This window comes from Dasypus novemcinctus, chromosome 4 (assembly GCF_030445035.2).
Source record: "Dasypus novemcinctus isolate mDasNov1 chromosome 4, mDasNov1.1.hap2, whole genome shotgun sequence".
Taxonomy (NCBI): domain Eukaryota; kingdom Metazoa; phylum Chordata; class Mammalia; order Cingulata; family Dasypodidae; genus Dasypus; species Dasypus novemcinctus.
Genome location: NC_080676.1, coordinates 128,322,555 through 128,341,607, shown reverse-complemented (window position 1 = coordinate 128,341,607; position 19,053 = coordinate 128,322,555).

Below are 19,053 nucleotides of genomic sequence, written 5' to 3'. Positions count from 1 at the left end.
TTCCTGCTCAGCATCTGTGATAGATTTAGTCAATGTTGGTTAGAATCAGAGCATCTCCAGCTGCTACTTTCTGTACTTTCTATTACTGGAATAAATTTAATCTTCTAAGATCTCGTAAGTTATATTAAATCAAAACTTACTCTCCCAGAATCCCTACTTTTTTAGAAACCAGTTGATAATAGGGCACAAAGATAAATAGAATATGGACCTCTCAATGACTAAATTTAAAAAATAAAAAAGTTTGCTGTCTGGAGTGACTTATGGACTGTGGTTAACAGCAATACTGTAATATTCATGCATCTACGTCAAAGATGTACTGTGTTGATAATGGCGAAGTGTGGAAAAAGTGTGCCAAATGTACGTTTTGGGCCATGGTTAGTGGTAATAGTATGATGATATTATCTCATAATCTGTAGCAAATGTTCCCACATGGTGTGATGTGCTGATAAAGGTGTTGTATAGGAACTCTGCCCATGTGCATGATTGGTTTGTAAGTTCACAACTTCTCTAATAAAAATATATTTCATGACATGTGAATTTAGACTAATTTATTGTGGTTAATTTTACCACTGTGAATTGACCACATCAGGTACTAAAAATTGACCTATGCATACTGTCTTCACTCTCATAAAAGGTGGCATTTTTGACAAGACTGCCTTCTTCCAAAGTTTGGAAACTGGCAATGGTGGCAGCCCCATTTCAAACAACTTATGTCCTTATGTGCCATACAAAAAATTGTTAATTTCTGTATCGTTTCTGAGTCCTGTCTTCCTGGTATCCATGTACTGAATTTAATGTTGAGGGTACAATTATTTTTAGAACAGAATTTTCATCACTATGTTAGAATAGCTCTTTAGACTGCATTTTGCTATGGAATTGTTTAGATCCCAGACTTCTGTCTTTTAGAGATGTTTCCCCCCTTATATGTAATTAGCCAATCTAGAGCCAACCTAACCTGGTATAGAGTGACATTTGCATCTATGGTAAGATGCAGTAATGTGAAATCATTTCCATGTAGTTGTTTTGTAAGTTCATAACTACTACTATACACTTAATATAGAAATATACAGTAAAATTTGTGACTGTTAATCAATAGCTGAGTGACAATGCCAGGTGTAAGAAATTACAATAGAATTTCTCTAATCACCTGGCACTTCTGGAATTCAATTGAATCACAATTTAAGAAGTGTCAGACAGTTTTGGACCCACTACTGCTTGAAGGGCCTATATATAGACGCATATGTTTCTACTATGCTCAAATCTTGTCATAGCCACTCTGCAAGTAATCTGAAGTCATTCAGTCAGTCTGCAACACAAGGCTCCCTAGGCTGGTCAATGCCAAGGCCTAAGGCATCCACTTGAGGGAACAGCATCTGCTGCATACACCTCTGTGGCCCTCAATCATTGCTGAAACCCCAGAGGTCTCAAAGTCTTTCCTGAGATTTGTGTCTCTGCTGAGGCCTTAGCAGTCAGTATGCCACTCGTTTGAATTTTCTTTCATTTATACTCCAGTCTTTACAGCAAATGTCACTTGACTGGGGACAAAGCCACAGTAAGCTGAAGTAATCCACCAATGCTAAATGATGAGTAGTTGACTTACAAGTTTTTGCATTAGTCCTATAATTGAAAGCCAACAGCGTAACTGGAAAAACCCATCTGACATAAAGGCCTCAGAAAATGGCCAAGATCCAGAATTTCCTCCACAATCATACCAGGTCCAAGGCAAAAGCCGTATGCCCTAGACTCATGAGAAATCTTAGTAACTCTCCATTTCAATGTGCTCTTTTATTTCTCAGTAAGCTTTTACCTCAGAAGAGTAAAATATTTTGATAGCTGGTTATCATTCCCTTGAACCTCAACATCCTTGTGTCAACATGAGGAATTTCAGTCTACTCTTTTATAGACTACTGTACTCTTTGTATTATTTCTTAGTGTTCTCAGCCCATCCTACCAATGTTGATGTTTTTCAGATTATAACCCCAAAATGCAGGCTTTAAAGAGAACACTGCCTTCAAAACTAGCCTCCAAAAGTAAGAGAATAAATTCCTATTGTTGAAGTCAGTTAGTGCTATTTGTCATAGCAGCTCCAGAACATGAGACACTCACCTAAAATCCAGTATGGGCTCTCTCAACCTAGTTCCCACTCTAATATAAAACCCTGCCTTTCCTCTGGCCCATTTACACTCTTTCTGGAAGGGGAATCAAGGGCAGAAACACAAATTTTATAAAAACAAAGTATATGCCTGATTTTAGGCTTTAACACACTTGAAGGCTTTACTTCACACCCTGCATATTTTATCTGCTTCATAAAATTAATCTATTTCAGTCTAAGACATTTTGAAATTTCAAAATTTATTTTGCAAAATGTAAAAAGCTGTCTACTTAATCTTTATTGTTGAATTGCCCTATTTTATGCAAGTTAATCTAATTATCAGAAGTCCCTATTTTACTAATTTTTCTTGTAAAAATTAGCAGTAAGGGCTATTGAAGGGTCAAAGAAAATTTTAATCACAGATAATCATGTCAATAACAGTAATTAAAAATAAAAACATGTTCTCTCATACCTTTAGACCTTGCAAATTCAAAACACAGAAAACTGTTATGATACATTAAAATGTTTCTGCCAAAATAAGTGACAATTAAAATAAATTCATTCAAACATTATATAATATTAGAGAGTTGCAATTCATGAAAATCAATATTATATTCAAGTTTTGCTAGGATGGAATACAATAGTATTTTAAATTTTCTCACATAAAAATGTTGGTTATGTTTTATTTTCAAATCATAACATTTAAGCAGAGTAAAAGGAGAGAAGAGACATAGTTTTGTAAAAAGTATTTTTTTATTAATTCAAGAGTAAATATGTTTGGGAAGAAAAATAATATTTTCTTGCACTAAAAATAACAATGGGCACCAGAATGTACATAGCCACATTGCAATAAATAAAGGTGAAAATTATTTGTGTTTAATAATTAGCTGTTATATCAGTTGGAATGTGTTCAACTGTAAATAACAGAAACTCCAGTGTAAAATATTTTTAAAATTTGTTAGCTCCCATAACAGGAAGTCAAGAGGAGGGAAGATGTCATGGATTGTGGATTCAGTAACTTAATTATGTCACCAGGGATTTAAGTTCTTTCCATCTCTTTGCTTTGCTGGTTACATTGTTGGCTTTACCACAAACTGGTTACCCTGGGGTCATATAAGGGCTCCCAGCAGCAAATGAGAATATACTTACTTTTTCACATCCATTGGAAGGGAGTCTCTTCCTCACCCAGTGAATATGGCCCTTCCCATATATCTGAACTGACAGGCCTTCAATAATGTCATGTACTTGTTGATTTAAACTAATCACCAACCACCTTTGGAACTGAGGATGGAGCTGAGTTTCTCCACAATGGTATGGGCTGATTAGTTTGTGATCAACATCACAATGTTGAGGAATAGATTCAGTGTAAGCAAATAAACATGCTTTTCCTGTAACTGTTGGTCTGTCTCCTCCAAGTTATCTTAACTACTTTCCTCGTATTTCCTCATCATAACATTACCACAATAGCTCACACATGGTTATGCTCAACGGATTCTTCATTGTCCAGTCTGATAGGAAAGAAGCATCCTTATTATAGATAAGAAATAGGAAAGAACTGAGTGGTGAAGTGTAAATATTATAATGCTGGCAGAAACTGACTTGTTATCTTGGATTTCGTGATGGCCATGCTGAGCACAATCAAAATGTGTATGTAAAGTTTTAAAAATGATGTGGTTCAGTCACATAGAGGTACTATGGAACACAAAACAATCCATGCAAACTAAAATAATTTCAACATACAGCAACTCCTTTACTTATATTTGTCAAATATCATGAAAGAATTATAATCCCTAGAACTACTTCTTATATTGCCCTTGTTTTCCTCTGCTATCCATAAGTAAAAGCCCTTATGTATTTTGCCATTCTTTTGTCTCTCACATCAAATTATTGGAACACTCTTCTTCCAGCAGCCTGTGGCACTTTTAATCTTTCTTTTCCTATGCAGGCCTTTACAAATGAAATTTCTGATCCAAAGAGAAGGAAGGAAGGGCTGCGCATTATTTTACATTAATATTTTTGTCCTCTTAACACATAAAGAGGAATTGAATTGAAAGAAATGTGAATCTCTAAAGAATTAGTTCAGCTCTCCCTGTTCATCAATAAGATTTATACCAAAGTACTGAAAGCAGTTGAAACTTGTGAACCACCTTACACACTATCACAATATAATGTAGGATTAACGTCGTGTTACACTGGTGAGGGTAATCTAATTGGAATGCACATATACATATTTCTATCACCACAATTATTTTCTCTCTCAATGATAATACAATGCTAGTGATGGTGCAGAGAGAGCAAGCAGAAGAAAAGGAACTCTCCTATATAGTTGTGAAACTATGTGAGACAGTTACTTGTTTAGAGCCTTGAAATGCTCATGGCTTTAAATCCAGTACATCCAGTTCTCTGAGTTTAACTTAAGGAAAAAAATATACAATGAAGAAAAGAACAGTCCAAACTAATTTTTCTCAATGCCATTTGTAAGTGTAAATTATTTGAAATAATCCAAATATACAATAAACAGGTAGTGATTAAATAAATTAGAGATGATTTATGGAATAGAAAGACCTCAGCTATTAAAAGTGGATTTTACAACCACATTGAGAATGACATAGCAGGGAGATGAAAATAACATGAGTTCTTGATAATATTGTTGAGCTCTTTGACCCACCAGCTTCTAGCATGTCCTACCTGGGCTTCTTGTTTGGTGAACAACAACATTTCTCTTCTTTAAAGCAATTTGAATTGAAATGTATAGTTACTTTCAGCCTAAAGTATTTTTCATTAAACAAATCCAACAGTGTATTAGAATAATAGCACATTATGACTGATGGGTTTTACCCAGGAATTTAAGGATTTTCAGCATTTAAAAAATATATTTATAAAATTCTCTAGTTTAACAGAGTAAGGGAGAAATAAGCACATGATCATCCTCCAACATGACAGATCTGTAAATAATTATTCAAAGTCCATTTCTGAATTTAAAATGTTTAATATGCTACTAATAGAAATGATAAACATGCTAATAGCAAATAGAAATTTGGAGTAAAGCTAGGATTCCTGCTTTCAGGTATAATCTTCAAAATTATTCTTAACATTGCCATCTAAATTCAATCACGCAAAAAAACTAATTGGCTTCTGAAATTTGATCAAGTTGAGATAAAACTGGCATTTTCAGGTGATATGATTATCATCTAAAAAATCCTGGTCAATCCTCTGAAGAAAAAATGAAGAGGAATTAGAAATTAGAACTAGGTGGCTTAGATAAAAAATATTAACAACTGCGAAGAGGATGTGGCTCAAGCATTTGGGTGTCTGCCTAGCACATGAGAGGTCCTGGCTTCGGTTCCTTGTGCCTCCCAAAGAGGACAAGCAAGATAGAAAGCTGTCACAAAAGGCTGGGGTGGCAAGCTAACACAAGATGATGCAAGATATCACAGAGAGGAGACACAAAGAGGAAACAAGGAAAGACACAAAAACTCAGAGAAAGCAGACAGTGAGCACAAACAACAAGGGGGTGAGAAATAAAAAAATATATTAACAACAGCACAGCACCAACAATAATCCATTAATCATATCAGGAAATGTGTGTGGGAAACATTTTGGGGGGAGAGGGGAGTGAGTACTATATAATAAAACTAGAATAAATATTTTTGTCTACAAAAGAAATATTTAAGGTCTATATAAAAAAAAGGTGTGTCTGAAAAAAAAAAAAGACATGTCCCATAAAGGGAAGAATCAGCAGTGTAAGGATATCAATTCTCTCTCAAATTAACTTTTAAATTAAATGTCTTCCAATCAAAATCCCAGTGGGAAATTGGAAGTTTGACTCTAAAGTTGAGCTACAAAGAAGTACAAAAACAGGAATTTTTTGAAAAAGTAAATATTAATTATGCTGAATATAAAATGAAATAAAAAGGAATATATAACCTTATTACATGATTATCTCTGGGTGGCAGGAGAATAAGTGAGTTTCAGTTTCTTAAACAGATTTAATTTTCTGCAGTAGACACATAACTTTTGTTTTCAATTAAAATGATATTAATAGAAACCCAAGGTAATTAAATATTTTTATTTTTTTAAATATAAAGGTAAAATAGTCAACCAAAAAAAAGTATTTAATGTAATCAAAAACATGAATTGCTAATATAAAAGATTTGAAGCATGAAAATTAGCTACCATATTTAGGGCACCTACTTGCTCTTATATTTAATATAATACTTTCAATAAGAAAGTAATGTTGATAATTTTTTCCTTATAAAAGAAAATGATAGCTTTTCCTGTTAAGAATGATTTCAAGTTTATAAGGAATTATATAAAAATTCATCCAGATTAATGAATACTTATTACTCTCTTTGACATGCAGCATTTTATCAAGAATGATTCTCGATTTTTTCACATCTTTTTGAACTCTACAAACATTTTATGTTTGGACAAATTGTATAAATCAGATTAAATCAAGAAATTGATTCAGAATGATGTCATATATAATAAGAAAGCTGACTCACATCATGTAAATCCTACCCCTGCTTTCTATTACAATTAAACTTTAACCTAATTATATATTCACAAAACATTTTGGTACAACATTTTGCATTACCAAGCATTTCAAACTAAATTATATTGTTATGTAGCTATAAATAAAAATGAGATAACCTCTTCAATCATCTTAACCACAATGATAGAAACTAATAGGCCAAAAAAGAGTATTTTGTTATATGGAAACAAGAAATAAGATATTTTTAAAAGGTCCAAAGCTAGAAAACATGCAGAGAGAGAGTTATAAATCTGCAGTTATTAAAGATATAGTAGATTAAAAGAATAAACATAAGCTGAAACTGAAATAAACTTGGACATGGGATGTACATAATGGACAAGAAGCATTGAACTATTTAGATAATTAAGGTTAATCTATTTATTTTGCCCTAATTATATCTCAATCTGACCTCAGGGTCTGGGCAGGCTCCCTTGACAAGCTATTAGATTCCTTTTCAGATATTCCAAAAGGCATCATGGGATTCTGAAACCAACAGAGAACAATGTCAATATCACGAACCGATAGAATCCATCATAGCTGAATCATGTAGCAAGATTTAGGCAGCACACTGCTGACAGGGATGTAAAACTAGGCAGCTAGCAGGATCAGATGCTCTACCTAAACATCCCTAGATTTCATCCAAAGGTCTCAGAGAAGATGAGTATATTCCGGGCAAAATCAACTGTCTCCTGAACACTGGTCGAGAGCTAAAGCTGTGCAACACAGAAACTACAAATATATTTCACCCACAACATGAAACTAAAGAAAAGGAACGTACAGCAGAGGTTAGAGAATCCCTCCCATTTTTTAACCATTTAGGATTTTTTTTTGTTTTGTTTTCATACTCTTTGGGATTATATGTGAACCATGATTAAAAATACCATTTTTTGTTGGTATGTTTTTTGGGTTTTTTAATGCTCCATGGTTTCATTAGGGGAACACCAAAAAGCAGGTGAAAACTCATACCTTCTTTAGTTACCAATCATGAGACTCTTCTGAGAAACTGCAAGTAAACCATTTGTTTAGGTTATAGAGTTCCTAGTTTACAAAGTTTTGGTTTAATACTGTTGGGGGTAGAGATACATAAAATATAAAAAAATGTTCATTTATTCAAACATTCAGTCATTCATTTCTTCATTAATCCCACAAGTAGTTATCAAGCACCTAGAAACACATCTGAGAATAAGAACATAATGTTCCTCCTCACAGAGGATACAGAAGCAATTCCCCAGGGCAAGTGAGCAATTACAGTAATGATCATCGCAATGGCAGGAAATCACCAATCCCTGCTCCGGTAAGGATTTCGAGAGGAAGTGATGAGTACCGTAAAACCTGTGTTCTGCATCAGCCAGGTAAAACATGTTTTGGGGTGTGATAGGGATTAGGAGTGGGAAGAAGGAGCATGTCAGGAGAGGAGTTGGAGGCAAGGCAATGGGCACATTTAAAATGCCAGAGGGTCGGAGAGGGTGTGGCATGTTTGTGGGACTGAAATTCTTCAATCTGGCTGGATCTCAGTGTTTGACAAGAATGGACAGAGTTCAATCTAAAAGAGGAAAATAAGGTTCAGATGCAAAGGGGCTTGTGTACCCTTTTAAGGAGTTCAGCCTTTTCCTTGAGATCATTGAGAATACAAGGAAAGGTTTTAAGTTCAGGGGTGCTGTGATCCAAAACACATATTAAAGCAATCCCTCTGGCTGCAGCAGTGTAAACCAACTTTAAGGAGGTAAGGTTGAAGTAATTGTAAATGAGGATTGCTGCTCAGTCCCTACTAGGGTAGCTAGAATTGGCAGTTAATTGGCAGTTTCTAATTTAATAATTAGAAATAATCACTGTACTACTTTTTCTATCAATATTTAAAGGCTGAATTATTTCCCTGCCTGGTTAATTACCAGCTATTTCATGATCTTCCAACTAGTTTTCCCTACATCCATCCACTCTTGCTTGCCACTCTTCTTTCCGCTCTGAAGACAGATTTACATATTTGAACTAAAAGTAAGATTGCATGGCTCCCTCACTTAAAATTCATCATTGTCATTACATTACTCTTAGTGTAAAGATGAAATTCTTAACATGCTCTTCCATCTTCTGGATCATAACTAATAAGATAGCCTCTGGCATTTTCCTTTTCATTCTCCCTCAACACACAGCTACATTCACCCTCCTATGTCCACACTGATTGACTTAGATTAGATTAGTTTCTCTCTCTTAAATGCTCTTATATCATTTGTCTTTTCCTTCTTATTACCAACTGGTATTGTAAGTAATAGTTGATACATTCAACAATATAGTGAATTGAGCTGTCATAAACCTTCCTTTCTTTTATAAAACATTAAAACGATAGATGAGAAAAAAAAAACAAGAAAAAATGTTAAATGCACAAACAATCTCAGAAGAAAGAAACAGAAATCCCTAGGTGTCAGCACTGAAAAAGAAAAAGTATTAAAGCCAGAACAAGCAGAAACTCACAGTGTTGCAGTTACTGTGATTTTTTTTTTTTACCCAAGATTAGAACCAAGGGGCTGGTGGGTGGGTTCTAATATCCATAAATGGATGCCAGGAGACTGATGTAGCTAAAATTTATTTCTGTACATAAAGACTAAAGCCAGAAAAAGCTGAAAACTGCCCACCAATTCAGAAAAGATAACCAGAAAAAGATTGGAAGTGTAAGGAGAAAACTTTACTTTTCCTAGAGTTTAAGGTAGGAGTAAAAAGTCACCTATGAAAAGTGCAAATCCTAACCTCTTCTATGCATAAATATTAAAACTGAATTTTCATTACCCTCTTGGTGGTATAATACTAAGCTGAGAAACAAACATGAAAACTGGTTTAGGACCACTTGGGCCATAGCATAAATCCATACAGAAATCTCCCTCTAATGGCACTTGCAGAATCAAGGACACATAGAATTCCTGTGAAATAAACACTCTTTCTGTACAGATTTAGTCTGAGTTCATCCCAAATTCAATCTTTCTTGTCTGCTCTCCTGGCCTTGTTTTTTGCTCTTGATTCTTGGATAAATAATCTTAATAGTGGCTCACACTCTTCTTCAAAAACCGCAGTTCCAAAAGTGCCATGTGTATCTACAATGACCAAAGATGACACACTTAAAGCATCAACTAACAAAGAGATACTACTGCTACAGCCAATTGTCCAGGATGGACCTGTTAGAGTTGTGCCTTTCCCAGAATCCCCTTACAGCGTGAGGTGTCTTCTCCTTCAAGCAGAATTTGATCAATGAGAGAGGAGATGGTGAAAAGACAGGAGATAAATTGCTCTTCGATTATCCCCCTACCAATAGACTTTTCTAGAATGCAGTGTTCCGTGGAAGCTTTCTCTGCATAACTACGTGACTGAGCAAAAGCTGTGTTATGTTGTAAAGTTGTGGACAGCTCAGTAATATCAAACTTTGTATTTTCTCTTATTCCTTCCCTGGTTCACTTCCTCTTTTCTTATATGCCTTCTTCACCAGGTATTTACCCCAGTATATGGTTAACATTTAAGCTTTTACCACAGGTCCTGTTTTCTAGAGAATTTGGGCTAAGATATCTCACGAGGAACCGATCACTTTCACAAAAAATATAGCAAAAGTAAACAACCAACATGATGGATTTTCAGTAAATATATCTCACAATCTCCACCAATAAAATAAAAATAAAACAATCTGAATGTTTACAGCAAAAATATTCCATACCCCCTGACCAAAATGATAGAGTAAGACACTTCAGGCCTCCATTCTGAGACAGTTAGCAAGAACTGGTAGAAACATCTTCTATATAGCTCTAGAAAACAGTTCAAGGACTTCAATAACAGGGCAAGCACCAAATCAAGACAAAGTCTACTTTCAAGTGGTAGGATCTCATGGCACCTCGTGTACTTTCTGTGAGCATGTACGTCTGGTCCAATCTGTCTGGCGGTGGCCTGATGGCCCCACCATCCCAGAACTTGCCCTGCATGTAGAAGGTAGATCACAGCACTGTCCAACAGAATGCTGTGGAAGAGAAGTCAAGGGGTTTCCTGGGGCAAAGGATTGCTGGCTGTAGGGCATAAAGTGCAGTGGACCATAGGGAAATCGTTTCCTAGGGAAAAGGGAATTCCCAGGAACACATGCATATGTCCAAGATAAGATACATGTGGAGAAAGTATCAAGACAGCCCCTATGCTTTGTCCTGAGCTATTCTCTAAGCTCACTGTCTGAATAAGCTTTGAAGACTGAGCACTCACAATTCAATCCATAAAGACTGGAAAAGATGTTTTCTCTTTTCTTTTTTTCCCTTCTTTTTTTGATAATTCCTGGTATTCAAGGGAAGTTCTGTCATAACACTAGATTTATATAAACTTGAAGAACAGAAGCCTCAGAGTCTAAATTCCAGGGATAACACTTTGAAATATCAAAATGTCCAGGAATCAACAAAAGACTACAAAACATACAAAGAAACAGGAAGTGATGGCCCAGCAAAGGAAAAAAATAATAAAGCATTAAGAAATCATCAGTGAGGAGGACCAGACTTGGAACATACTAGATGTTTTAGTTTACTAAAACCTGTTAGGAGCAACATACCAGAAATAGGTTGGCTTTTATAATAGGAATTTATTAGGTTAAAATCTTACAGTTCTGAGGACATGGAAATGTCCACATCAAGGCATCATCAAGAGGCACTGCTGTCTTTGCCAAGTTGCAGCTGTGGGCATTTAGGCACATGGCAGGACAGAATGGTGACTCTGCCAGTCTCTGCCTTCACTCCTAGGCTTACTTTCTCCCTGAGCTCAGCTGCGTGTGATCAGCATGGCTTATCTCTCCCTTTTCCTCTGGGCCTTACCTCTAGGCTTCCTCTCATTCACCTCTTGGAGGCCTCTTTCCACGCCTCTGTGCCCTGCTGATTCCAACCTCTGGCCTCCAGGACCTTTCTCTCAGCCTCTCAGGGTTTCTCTGCTTCTGTGGACTTTTTCCTGTGACTGTGGCTCTTTATTTCTCTCTTTATAAAGGACTCTAGTCCTATTGAAAGTATTGTATTAAAAATACATATATACATACAGGTATGTATGTGTGGGTGTGTAAATATATATACACTTTAGTTTGGAATTAAAGTTTTTTTCCTGGTTGCTTAGATTTTTTTATCATTAGTTTCTCATTGGTTAAGTAAATGGTAAATGTTTGATTTATTTAAAAACCTGTAAGAAATTATTAAGAAAAAACAAGAAAGAGAAATCCCACAGAATGAAAAGGACAGCATGAAAAAAGAATAAGCAGATAGGAAAAAAGGAAAAGATTTTCTTGGAATAAAATTATAATCTTTAAAATAAAACACATAAAAAATCTTAAACATCTTAAGTTAATTAATCAGATGCAAACAATAGGAAAATGCCAATTAGTCCTGAGAAAAGAGATAATGAAATGAAAAAGAAGGAAGAATGGGTAAAAGATAATGAGAACAGAGTTAAAAAAATCAAATAGACAGGTATTTTGAAACAAGAAATTAATAGAATAAGAAGAGGCAAAAAAAAGTGATAATTATTGAATGTTTTTTAGAATTGAAAAAAAATTATTGTTCTTCAGATTGAGAAAGCATACTAAGAACCAAGACTGATAAATGAAAGTACACTCATACTGGGGTAACTCTTGCTATAATAAATTGAAGAAGCACAAAGATAAAGTAGAAATACTTAAAGCATCTGGGAAAATGGAAAATTGCAAACAAAGGAACAATTATTATACTGACAGATGTTACATTAGTAAGAATGGTATCAGGAAACAATGTAGTAATATGTTTTTATGATGAGAAAGTAAATGTTAGCCATGAAGTACATACCAATTGAAACTATTGTTGAGTTTAAAGGTCATATAAAGACATCTTCAGACAGATTAAAGGAATTTAAAATCCATAACCTTACTGAAAGAAGGTCTATGATTGTTAGTTAAAGAGTATAGTAAGAAAAAAGGAAACTAATCCCAGTGGTAGGAAGTTGTTGTAAGAAACAATGATGAACAAAGAAATGAATAAATATGTGGTTAGATTTAAGTAGACATCAATTCTGATTAATAATGCTCAACCAAGATAACAAAAATAATAGAAATAGTAACTTTCTTAGGATTAAAATAATGTGATTTAATAGACAACAAAGACATGGAAAATGGAAGGGAAGGAAGTTTGAGATTTTAAAAAAATCTTGGCAACTCTAGATTAAATAAATTATGTAATGTATAAATTTAAGGGTAAATATAAAAATAACTGAAAATATGATGAATATATTCTAAAAAATAATATAAAAGTAAAAAAGAAAATATTTTAAAAAGTGATCAATCTAACAGAAATCAAAAATGAGGAAAAACTTATTAAAGGAAAAGCATAGAAAATTTTACAAAGATATATTTCCAAAAAAAAATTCCGTCATTAAAATTAATGTAAACAAATAAGATTCACCCATTAAAATATACATTATCAACAAAAAGGTAAAACATAAGTCTGCATCTATGTTATTTATGAGAGATACCCAAAAGCATTTTAAGGGAGAGAAAGGTTGAAAGTAAAAAAGAAAAGTAAAAGAGAATAGTTGCTACTATGGGTGTGATAAAAGGCTAGTTGAAAGGCAGGGAAAAGAGAGGGATCCGTGAACCTGAGGATGTTGGGCTGTCAAAGGATAGGTTTTTAGTGGAATGTGAAGCATTAAACAGTGGCAAGACAGGTTGGGCTATATGTATTCTTTTTGTTAAGTCTCAGTTGAATTCTCAATTGAATTTCAAATTGAATTCTCAATGAGAATTTCATTCTAAGCAAACAAGATACATAAATTGGCAAGGAATTGAAGTATTATCAAAGTATTAGTTTACTTTGAAATGGGTTGCAAAAATAATGTGAAATTTTTATTGGCATTGGAGGGCCATTCTTTCATCTGAATACTTACTGTGGTACAACTTAAAAAAAGAAGGAATATTAAGCATCTCAGGGTGTCTGTCATTTAGCATCATGGCTAAAAAAAAAGGACAGAATGAAGATATCCTAAAATAACATGGTTGAGTGTTTTTAACAACTCTATGAACTAATTTATAATTTCATGGGGTTTGTAGTGGTAATATGACTTTGAAAATGCAGTAATGGGCACATATTTTATTGAGCAGGCACTTAACTCAGACTAAATCAACAAGATGTATCCAAATGATTACTTGTCCCAACTAGAATATACAACTGGTTTCTACCTGCCACTCTCAAATCCTAATAACAATCATAACCTGACAGTTATGGAGCAATTTAAGATAATTATCTGAATCATATTAGCAAAAAAGTCCTTTTACCTGGAACAGTGATCCAATAAAAATTTCTGGAACTTGAGATGATTTAGGACTGTTGAGTTCAAATTTGGCCATGAATAGTCAATTTGGAAAATAAACTTTTATACAAATTAAAAATGTAAACAAGGGGCTTGTGGCCTGCATAAAAGTCAAGGACAACAAACTGACAGCATGTATTTATAAACCCAATTGAGGAAGAATATTTTTGTGGAATCAAGGAAGATATTATCATTAAAACTTCTTATTTTTTAAAGAACAGCTATATTTTCTAAGAAATATTTCATTCCATTGCTAAATTCCCAAATAGAATGTTTCTATCTCCCCGAAGAGAAATGCCAAAGTAGTATCTTTGCTACTTTATTTGACTCTAATAGTATTAAACATTATCTAATAAAATGCTAAGTACATAGTGGTCTGAGTACATTGTAGCTATTATTAATCATTGTTTTATTTTCAGTGTTAGAAGCCTCATTGTCAAATTGATTGGTAACATAGTAAGTATCAATTAATATTTCTTCTGAATTTACTGAGTTTAAATAATTGCCTCTTGTGGAACAACCAGTTTGTGTAGCTGTAAGTTGAATTTTATTTCCCTACTGCCTGGGAATTCTAAATTCCTGCTATGGTTACCTAAAAGCCCTGTGTTCAATTTCCAGACTTCTCTTCCTTTTCTTATCTATCTTCTATCTCTTAACTATTTAACTCTGTACCGATATTCTACCTACCTAACTATATTAACTATAATATGAGTTCCATCACTAATTCCATGTGTGTGAAAACTGCAGTTCAGAGATGTCAAATAACTTGCTTATTGCCATACAGCTAATAAGTAGGAAAGCCCAGAAATGACCAACTCCATATTCATAGTCTTAGCCACTACACTATATTGCTGCAATGTTGTCCTAACATGGAAGTTGTAGAACTATAACGCTGTTCTCTGACAAATTTCTGCACTCCAATCTGGTTCCACATATGCAGACTCATATCACTTTCATCAACCTTTTGAAATTTTATAAATTCTTCATTTCTTTCTAAAATGACATATTATTCACTAAAACATTTCCAATTCTTCTTAATATACAGTGATTTTTTTTTCTTTTTGCATGATTCTTCAGCATTGGATTTATCCCCCTATTATTTCACTTATCATTATTTACCTGTATTTTTTCCCCAAAAGTATTATCTCCCTACTAATTTGTGAACTCTTTGATAGAAACCACCTTGCTATTTTTATATCAACCCAAATTCCTTATTGTCTCTAGAGAATTGAAAACTTAAATAAAGGATGAGTTATCAATTTTGTTCAGTTCAAATGCTAATCTTTGACTAGATATGTATGTCTTCTGAAGATGGAAATTTTCTATTTTAAAATTACAATATATATATATATATTCACATCTGCATTTTGAATATTACCATAATCTAAACAAAGAATCTAGATCAAAATTCAAATACCCTTGATAAAGGTCTAGATTGAAAAGCAGAGAGGGAAGAGATAAGAATGCATACTGTGGTAATTGAAAGGATGGATTAGAGAAGCAGACTTGGCTCGATGGAGAGAGCATCCTCCTACCACATGGGAGGTCCACAGTTCAAACTCAGGGCCTCCTTGACCCATGTGGAACTGGCCCACATGCAGTGCTGATGTGCACAAGGAGTACCCTGCCATGCATGGGTATCCCTGTGTAGGGGATCCCCACATGCAGAGAGTGCACCTTGTAAGGAGAACCATCCAGTGCGAAAGGAAGTTCAGCCTGCCCAGATGTCGTGGCTGCACACACGGAGAGCTGACACAACAAGATGACGCAACAAAAAGAAACACAGATTCCCAGTGCTGCTGACAAGAAGAGAAGCAGACACGGAAGAACACACAGTGAATGGACACAGAGAGCAGGCAACTGGGGAGGGGAGGGAGAAGGAGAGAGAAATAAATAAAAATTAAATCTTTAAAAATAAAAGAAAGGATGAATTATATTTGCAAAGAGGTCTGGAGGACCTTTGGATAGAAAATAGGAAAGAGAGATTTAGGTGTGATTCTCAAGGCCTGAAACACCAGGTTTAGGCTACTATGAAGGAGGGGGACAGAAGCTCTTTTATTTTCTTGGGTGACAAATTTCCTGGAGTAGAAAAGACTAAGTGGACAAAAGTTCATTTACACATGGAAGAATACTTTTAGGTTGAAACTTGTTTTATCTTTCTACCCAAATCTAAGGGAACTGGACCAATATGTTCAGAAATAAGTGCCATAAGAAACTGAGAAAAATAAGTATTAATGATATAAACCTTGACAAGTAGTTTAAAACATCAAGAATTACATTTCCGCTGGAGGGAGTGCAGGAATTGTTCTAAGACAGTTGGAAAAAGGAATTTGTTTCAGTAAGAAAAACACCATGACTAAGGAAGGTTGGGAGATCAACTTCAATAATTATGAAATGGGTGATAAAACCGTGAAAGCAAAATATCCCAAGATTGGGCCACATGATGGAAATCCACAGGAGAAGAGCAGAGCTTAGGGGTGGGATATTGGCACAGAATTTGATGCCCATGGCGTACAGAGGCAAACATCAAAGGCTGCCAAGTAGTACCAGAGAGTCATCCAAATCCTGCCAGGAAATGGAAGGAACTATGGAATTCCAACAATTCTGCTAGGCAGAATGGAGAGACAGAGGGTATTTCTGTTATTATTTATTGTTCTTGTCATGGTCACCCTTTCATTATTGCCTCCTTGGCTAATGCAAAAGCATATGCTAGATAACTTAAAAGGAACAATATAAGTCCAACAAAGGTTATAATGCCATTATGATGTTATTGGACAATTTTTAAAGCCTTTTTTCAAATATCAAAATGCAAACAAAAAAACAAAAACCTCTAACTGCTCTGAGCCAGAAGGATTCCCACTGTGTCCACCACACAACATGCTGATATGCACCAAGAGAGTTTCCCATTCTTTCATCTTGGGCTTGAGTTCGTTACACCAACTTTTCTGTTACCCTTTCTGGCCTCCTCACATTTAATGCCAACTTCCATCTAGCATTTAGGAGAAAACAAAATGGACCACCTGTCCTGTTTCCAGAACTCATCCCATTAGGCAGGAAGAGGTCAAAATTAAATTTTCATCAGAGGTGAATTAGTAGGTCTAATGCGATTTTAAAGACATTCATATGCATATATCAGCCTCTAGAAGAGCTGATTAATTTCAGGCTTGCATACTAGCTTTTACCCCTAGTCAGTGTACCTGTTTTGGTTAATTATTTCTCCCTATTACACTATAAATTCTACAGAGTAACTCTGTAGCACCTTCTTTGAAAAATAAATCATTTTCCTTTGTCAAAGGAGTGCATAATTGCAACAAAACAGTTCAAACGTGCTTACAATTGGCTTTTTTACATTTGACAAATACAGAAGAGAATAATTGCCTAAAGACAATGTATAACCTTGATTTAAATGACTTATTATGCACATTTCACATATATGCAGCGAAAATAATCTTCCTCCCTCAAAACAGCTCATGCTGCTGACAAATAAATTTGTTTATGTTGAAAACAGCGTACATTTATAATTCCCTTGTCTTTTTTTATAACTTCACATATCTTACATCTACTCCCTTTTCGCTTCATTGCCCTACTTTTTAATCCAAGAGATCATTTTTCATCTGTGATAACATCTTAAGATGAAATGTCGTGCACATCTAAGGGAAATAAAAAAGTATATCATACAAATTGGGAAGATGAAATGGAGAAGCGATGGTTACTTCATTCTTTCCCTCGCTTTCAATGTACACAGCAGTAACACAGGGGGCGTAACTAGATGGAGTATGAGATAATAGCATCCCTTGCTACAAATAGCATTTAAAGTCCTGTAGGTCCTCAAATTACATGTATTCCAGTTAAGTAAGCTTCAGTTTTGCTTTGCAATCTTTTCACAATAGGCAAATGTTAAATCTGTGAACATTTTTAGTATTTTTTGGGAAGTTTTCAGGATTTACACATGATCTGGACCTTTAGGTTTCCCACTTATTTTCAAGTCTTCTGCTTTAAGTCATTAGGTAATTGGTCAGTATGAATAGGAAGATAAGAGAGGTGTCAGGAGAGGCAGGTCTTATGGATAAACAGGAAAGGGAGAGGGTAGTAAGAGGGAGAACAGTCAAAGAAGACTTCAAAATATTTGAGAACGCTTGCCATGCTTGTTGGTACTATTAGCTGCCTTTCCTTTAGTAAAATGTGGATTCCAGCATAGCTAAATTGTATTTAAAGGTTTGCAGATGGTGGTCAATATTAGTAGATGATTACTTGTACCTAGTTGCTGGAAAACCCAGAGTAAAAATTGCTCAGTGGTGGGATATAAACAGAGAGGATGGTTTAAATGGTCTGAAAAATTTGCCTTACGTGGGGAAAAAGGCAAATAATTAAGGACCAGGAAGAAATGGCAAAAGCAACTGTCTCATAAAGAGTGCTTCTGGGCTTTTCATTGGAAAAGACATATTGATGTAAATATTATCTGACCCTTCTAATATTTGAAAGAAGGAAAAGTGTTAATGCTAACTCAGTGTTTTTTCAAACAGGAATCAGTGAATGAATAATCAGATAGATACCTCCACAGTGTTCTCCAAGTCCCATATGAGAAATATCATATATATATTTTTGTATTAGAGAAGTTGTGAGCTTACAATACAATCATGCATAATATAAAGAATTCCATACATCACACATTCACCAATACTTTACATTGTTGTGAAACATTTGTTACAGATTATGAAAGAACATGATCAGAACAGACTACCCCTACCTATAATCCATAGGGTACACTTGGTATATTTTTTCCATATGCCCCCTATTATTAACATTATGTATTAGTATTGTACATTTGTTTAGTTCATGAAAGAACACTCCATATGACAGATTTTAAGTGTACTAATTTTAAAAATTAAGTAAGACAATCACATTCTAGATTATTTAGTTGACCACCATATAATAAGGTGAGGTTCTTCAAGGCATATCAATGCCATTGGATACAACTGGATCCAAAAGATCATTCACCATTCATTCATTCAATCAGATATATTCATATAAACACATACATGTATGAATGTACAAACATATGTTCATATGTACATCCACATCCACATATAGAGCCTACTATATG